We start from the raw sequence: 7,052 nt of genomic DNA, 5'->3' as shown, positions 1-7,052 counted from the left end.
CTGGGTCTACTTACCATCTCCTCCACTCCCGAAAGCTTTGCAATCGTTTCTCTGGCTGACAATCCATAATAAATTGTTGTGTTTGGCCTCCAGAGACGACCCTTTTCTAACAGTTATATGATTGGAATGTTATACAGTACTGGAAAAAAACTGTGGAAATGCTGTGCTTAAAAACTTAAAAACTAAAACTTTTATCGTACCTGTTTTGGTTGTGCCTGACATTCTTGTGAAAAATATTCAACGTATTCTGACGTGACGTAACACTTGTAGAGTTCAGAAAATAAATGGTTTTTGCTAATGTTCATTTATAAAAACTGACAAAAAACGTTCGAGTGTTATAATCCAGTTAGGATGATAAATGCTCATATTAGGTATAACTAATTATACAGGTTACTGATTTGTTACTCAACCTAATATTACTCATTTGTTTATGCTGATATACATATATGCAATTTCATTTATGCCAGAAAGATAATGTTGAAATATGCATATGCAAAATCAAAATCGATCTATAAATGCAGTTTTTCATAGTTGTTCAGTACTGTCATGCAAAGTACTGAAATGAATAAGAATATTCAATTTTGCCTATTGTGATACTCTTGCAGACCTGAAAAAAAGTCTGTTCTGACTCACCGAAAAAAGATAATAGTAATAAAGTACCGGGATTCGTGTCCGATTGACTGATAAGCAACACATAAATACAGAGACATGCAATACTTTACGCAGCACACAATTAGACCAGAGTTTTCATAATACATATTTTTGTATAATGTTACTCCAACCTGTCTCCATGAGGCGAGCTATAAACCATTCAAACTTACTGTACAATTACTGTAAATTGAAGCAGCATTTGTGGTCGCTTCAGACTCGTAGTTGCCACTCCAAACCAGTAGGGGGCAGCACCATCACAGGAAAAGTAAGAAGGATTTGATTTTGTTATGAGGGGAAAAGAAATCACTCTCTTCAATTCTTTTAGTCAGAGCCAAATAAAGGTGACTGTTTGTTTTTAAAGAATGCCCTCATCTGTATAGATAAGGATGACATTGTATCTCTCAGTGACCTGGTTTCCTGTACCACAGACAGGAAATGATGCTTTGTTTGTCTCCAGTAAATGTACAGTATATCCCTCACGAGACAGCAGCAGGGGGGATGGGATGAGACATTCAGCCCAGTATCTTCCCAGCTCCCGTAATGACATGACGTGCAGTGTGCTCGGAGACAGATGACTCACTGCTCTTCCTCATGTCACAAAAATAAGTGACCTTCCACCCTCCCACATGACGAGTGCGATGCTGCTGTCCTTTTCAGTGCAATCTCATCACACGCACAAGGGCAGGGATAAACCAAGGCAACGGTCCGAATGACGCAGTACAGCCTCCACTCAACCCAGCTCTGAGAAACAGTTCAATTTGAATAGTTTTTCAGGGGTATTATCTGCAAAAGTACAGAGGTACAGAAACAGAGCACAAGACTTTCTCTAAATGAAGTGTGCAGAAGGTTGGTCTGCTGCAAAAATATAATAAGCTCGCCACCTCAGGTATTCTGTGGCAAGGGAAGCGGATAGGCATGTACTTTCACTACCCACCAGCAGAGGGCACACTAGAAGATTCCCAAGTTAACAGTTAACCGATTAGACTTCCAGGTGGGTCTTGTCACAGGAAGCTACATATGTGTGTAAACAGAGCTCATCCATGCATCATTTCACAAAAAACTACAGCAGAGAGGCATGGCAATATTATATATCTGGAATAATTAAAGAAGGATTTTAGTCACTAATGTAATAAATGCTATCCTGTAAGAACATATTAGTCTGCTTTTTAACATAGCTAATTACTGCTTATTGTACCATACAGCACACCGGTGAACTCTTTAGTGAGAGCAGTTCACACAATGAAATCACACTGTCCCACAGAAGGCCAACTTCACAAATTTGGGATGACATTTCTGAGGCGTTTGCTCATCAGTTCAAAGGGCCTTTGTCAATCAGGGCACAAAGTGTGAAGTTTTGAAGGAGAGTGTCCGAGACATTTTTGCCTTCCTGAGGTAAACTGTCTCCGGGCAAACAGATCAAGCACACTGAGTCTGCTCTCACAGGATTATAACGCAGCACTGAGTCTCCTCTCATAGCTGCACTGCACACTGAGTCTCCTCTCACAACATTATAACGCCATACTGAGTCTTATATCACACATCTGCTCTGTAACCTGGAGTCCCCTCTTGCAGGTGCTACATCCCCCCATGTGGAAGCAGAGGACTAGGCCCCGCACACAGGCCTGCCTGAGAAGGATTTCTGCACACCTGCAGATCTCACATCAAAGGCTGGCACCTGGCGGAGTGTCACGTAGCGCCTCGCTGGCACACCGAGGTTACCCTAGCCCAGTGGTCTCCAACCCTGGTCCCGGAGAGCTACAGGGTCTGCTGGTTTTCGTTTTCACCTTAAAATCAGCGCCCAATTGAGACCCAACTCAAGACACCAGGTGAGTTAACTGTGTAATCACCCGCTCTAATTGATTCATGAAGTTCACTATGAAAACCAGCAGAAACCTGTAGCTCTCCAGGACCAGGGTTGGAGACCTCTGCCCTAGCCTCTATTAGCCGGCGTGCTTCAGACGGCTAACGCACGAGCGGCCGCCGCCACCGCGCCGGCCCCCTCGCGGCCGACGCCAGTCCACGCCCTTGCCAGATGTGTGGGAGCGGGAAATGGCACAGTGGACCTTTCTTTCCCTCCTGACCGCGCCAGCGTGCGGAGCGCACGTATCCGAGCGTTGGGCGTGCGGGATGAGAGGCAGGCTGTGCGTGCTGTGAGACGGCGAACGCCTCGGACGCATCACTCAGCGATGAATCAATGGGAGGCCGGGTCTCTCCCTCCCTCTCTCGCTCTCTATCTCTCTCTCTCTCTCTCCCTCCCTCCAGGCCTGCAGCCAAAGCCAGGGCTCTCTTAAACCAGACAAACAAACCATGCGGGGGATTTTCTGCCTCTGACACACTTCGTGTGAGAAAGCACATTAACGTGCAAATAAGTGGATAAGGGGACTTTCCAGAGGCCGAGTATTATTTGCACAAAGACAAAAAAAAAAAAAAACAAGCCGCCCATGACACAGCTGTTTACTTCTACGTGTGCGCTTTTTTTTTTTTGTTTTTTTTTTTGCGGATGTCTTTTTCAGCATGTCTTCATCCGGCCCGAGCGGAGTCGAGCGCGTGGGCCCTGCAGTGGGAGCCAGGCCTCTGAACTCGCCGCCTTTTTCGGTTTAAGTCAAACCGGTCCTGACGGCATGTTACGTAATTAAAACAAACTCAAATTGCCCTATATTGTGTTCCAGGGCGCTTTTTCGGTGAGGTGTGAACATTGGCATCCAATCCAGGACAGGTTGTTCCAGGTGAGTGCCAGGATGCGTCACCCCCCCCACCCACCCTGCCTCTCACTCCGCTTCGGGGCGAAGGGGGCCCAGCTCCGTCGCGCACCGTTGGAGGCTCGCGGACAAACAAAAAAAAAGAGGAATGTTCTTGCGCAAGGCCGGACGCACGCCTTTCGAGAAGCCCAGCTCGCGTACGTAAGCGGCGCGGCCAATCGGGCTGACGCGCGGGGAGCGCGCTGTCGACTTCCGGAAACGGGGATAAGTCAATGTGAAAAAAAAAACTCTGCTGGCGAACAGAAGATCCGAGCGCGCGGATAACCAGGACACAACAAGGAAGACTGTGTCCGTTGGGGCAGCGTTTGGAATTTGGAAAGGGCGTGGGGATGGAGGGCGGGAGGGGGGAGGTTGGTGAATCACTCCTGTCTCATGAACATCACTAATGCCGATTGCTTCAGTCCTGGGGATGTACATATGAGCTGTGCAGGGCTGAGGGGGAAGTGGTCAGAGGGAGCTGGGTGTGTACAGTCACATCCACAGTATCCCCTTTCCACAGGCATTTAGCTCTCTCGGTGCTAACTCTCCGACAGGGCCAGCGAAGGATGAGCCGGTGGTGGCTGTGCGGGCACAAATGTGCCGTTTGCCTGGAAAGTCCTGCCCTTTTCCTGCACAGAGAGAGTGCGACATGGTGCCGTCATATCTAGCTTACACCCACTGCCACCCAAGGTCAATTGCTGTTGACTAGTCCACAACAACGGCACATATGACGAACTTTCAAAAGGTCAGGAGAAAGTAAAAATGGCTAATTAGCTCCCCCTCAAGGCACTTGTTAGGCTTTTGAATGTCTGATATGTGTCCTATTACTGTGGATTATTTAGTTAGGGCGCCCATTTTAAATCAAGAATCGTTGTGGAGATTGAATTGCCAAGAAGTGCTCCTACACAGGTAGGCCTGTCAGAAGCCATTCGTTGCACTGTTCACATGAGAGATGATTTTCATGTTCATAAGCTCGCATAATCTGAAGGTCTTCCCTTTCTTACGATCCTCATAGTGACTACACTCAGATCTTTTGCTTCAGACTGTGAAGGATGTTGGGAAGACCTAGTCCATTGTCTGTTTTGACATCTTCCAGATCTTCCTCAGGGAGCAGAAACATTAGATATGACAGATACATACATTTGGCCCACAAATAAGGAACCATTTACACAAAGACCAAGCCTGCCTCTGTTGCAGCTTTGTTAGAAGTGGTTATCCTCTGTGTCATTCAGACAAATAAAAGCCATTTCTGCACACTGCGCTCGCTGGAACAAATGAAACCAACGCTGCGGTCTTTCCAGTTTTAAATGAAACCCACACTTATCTAATGGAGAAACGGATTATGTACAGTTAGCGATGTGTAGAGACACGACACGGATCCAATTATAGAACGCAACGGCATGCTTGAAAGTCAAGCTTAAGCAGTTTCTGACAATCACTTGTTTTATGACAAGCGTACACTCATGTAATATTCTGGCATAAACACTACATTACTAATCTACGCACGGTATTACTCAAATATAGGGCATCTGCGGAATGTACAGCGTTATCTCCGTGAACATCAAGTCTATAATCTCCGGCTCATCATTACGCCATTTTCTCATCGTTGAAATAGTTACTGTCCTCTAAAGTTGAAGCAGTTTGTGTGGTTCTGTGACATTACAGCACAGGAGCCCACTACAAAAAGCACCTCAGGACAGGTACTGCTAAGAACACAGGGCTCAGACTCTGACTAAAAATAGGAAGCTGTGTGTTACTGAATGATTAACTGCTTCTGTGTTTCAAAAGTGGTGGAACGGAATGTGCGTGTAATAATTCTGTTTGGTACTTCACTATTTCCCTGTTTTCTGGCGATAAAAAACAAACAAACCGGCTGTTGCTATCACATGCCAATATTTAACAAAGCAATTAAAGTCATTTGGCTGAAAACGGTCGTGTTGTCTGAGCTACCGGGTAAGCAGTCGGGAATTGTTCTCGATGGACACTGTACTCTGCTTACTCCTGATTCCTCACGCCACGTGTTGAACGTTGGTCGGGGGGGGTTTGCTCCTGGAGTCTGGTTACTCACCGCCGATACATTAGCCTTCCACCGCTGAGTCTCGCCCCTCACAGCCAGTCAGCGCGAGAGAACGAACCGCACAGTGGGCTCATTCACTGTGGGAGATAGGGTAACTGCGCTTAGTCATACTGACCGTTTCCATCGCAGTCACGCCGACGGCCGCCAGTGCGCACAGCGAAGGACCTCAGAGGACGAGTGAAAATGTCCTTGTCACTTCTGTGACATCATCCCTATTCCCGTAGTGGTTAAAGCCGGCCCACAGGTGTCTGGTGCAGCCGGTGAGTGAGTGAGTGAGTGAGTGAGTGAGTGAGTGAGTGAGTGAAGCGGCCTTTCAGTCTTTCTGAAGGCCCGGCGGTGGTTTCCAGCGATGAGGTCGCGCTGAGGTTCAGGCCGACCGCGCGGCAGAGGCTGCACTCGAGGCCTCGGGGTCATCGTCTCGCCCCAAATCCCAACCTTCAGAGCAGGGTTTGTGGGAAGTCTTTTAAAGTTTACGCCACTTTTATGGGATGTATCATCGCACGTCACCGCAAGACTGAAGGCTACGAAGTCCACCTAACGTAAGGTCCTCAGACTTAACGTTAAGAGTCCGCAGGGCCGCTGGTGGACACAGGGTATCGATCATTTTCCACTGCTGCACAAAACCACATCAAGGTCAAATGATGTAATAACTGCTAGCTTTAAAGAAGCCGTTTGTTCTCCGGTTGGAGGTCAACAGCTTTGGGTTTTTCTGGGTGGCAAGACTTGGGCAGTCGAGTCTCAGCCCTGTAATCACAGCGTCTCAGAATAGGAGTGGTGAGCCTGAGTCAGTTTTACCTTTGAAATCAAACTCGGACCGACTATTGATCCGCGCTCTTACTTTGGCACAATGCATACGGGCCCTGACCTACAGGCTACACATACAAGTGACCCACTGCCGCAGATACCCCATGACCACATGGGTTTTGAACTTGTATATGGGACGCAAGCTGAATAAACTTCTGGGTTTCTCTGTGGTTCACATTGACAGGAAACCAGTGTATTATAAACCCTTACAAACCCTTGTCTGATGCCAAAGTGCTTCCACTGCCGGGAGTATTAGTATCTGTAATAAATACATAAATGAATCGAGACTACACAATAAAACATAACTTCCGCAAACCACAGGATCGTCCCTTTTGTGTTTCCCAGCTTTGCGCTTAATGGCAGGGCTTTCAGTGGCGAAGTCACAATGCGCATAGCTATGCTGCGCGCGCCGTGGCCGCTCAGCTGCGGGTGGGACGGGCGGCATTCCTGCCCGGACAGCATGAATCGGGCAGTTGTAGAGACCTTAATGGGCTGCCCGTCACCAATCACGCGAGGCTTCTCGGAACGGAATCTCATTTAAACCGAGCTCCCGTGCAAACTGCCACCTCGTCATCCGAATACTATGCGTGAACAACAGGGTGGATAATGTCGCGCGTCGGTTTCCGCTATGATCTCAGCGCTAAGAACGGCCGCGTCGCGCGTCCGTTATCTCGCGGAACACTGCGGTCGAACCCGCTCGAAGGCAAACATTACCTCACGAGCATTTTCCCCCGAGCAAATATCAACAGGCTAGCGGGACACGTCACGTTTCGCTTCACACA

Source organism: Anguilla rostrata, chromosome 9 (genome assembly GCF_018555375.3).
Source record: "Anguilla rostrata isolate EN2019 chromosome 9, ASM1855537v3, whole genome shotgun sequence".
Lineage (NCBI taxonomy): Eukaryota > Metazoa > Chordata > Actinopteri > Anguilliformes > Anguillidae > Anguilla > Anguilla rostrata.
The sequence above is the reverse complement of the archived record's forward strand: the minus strand, read 5'-3'. Positions refer to the sequence as shown.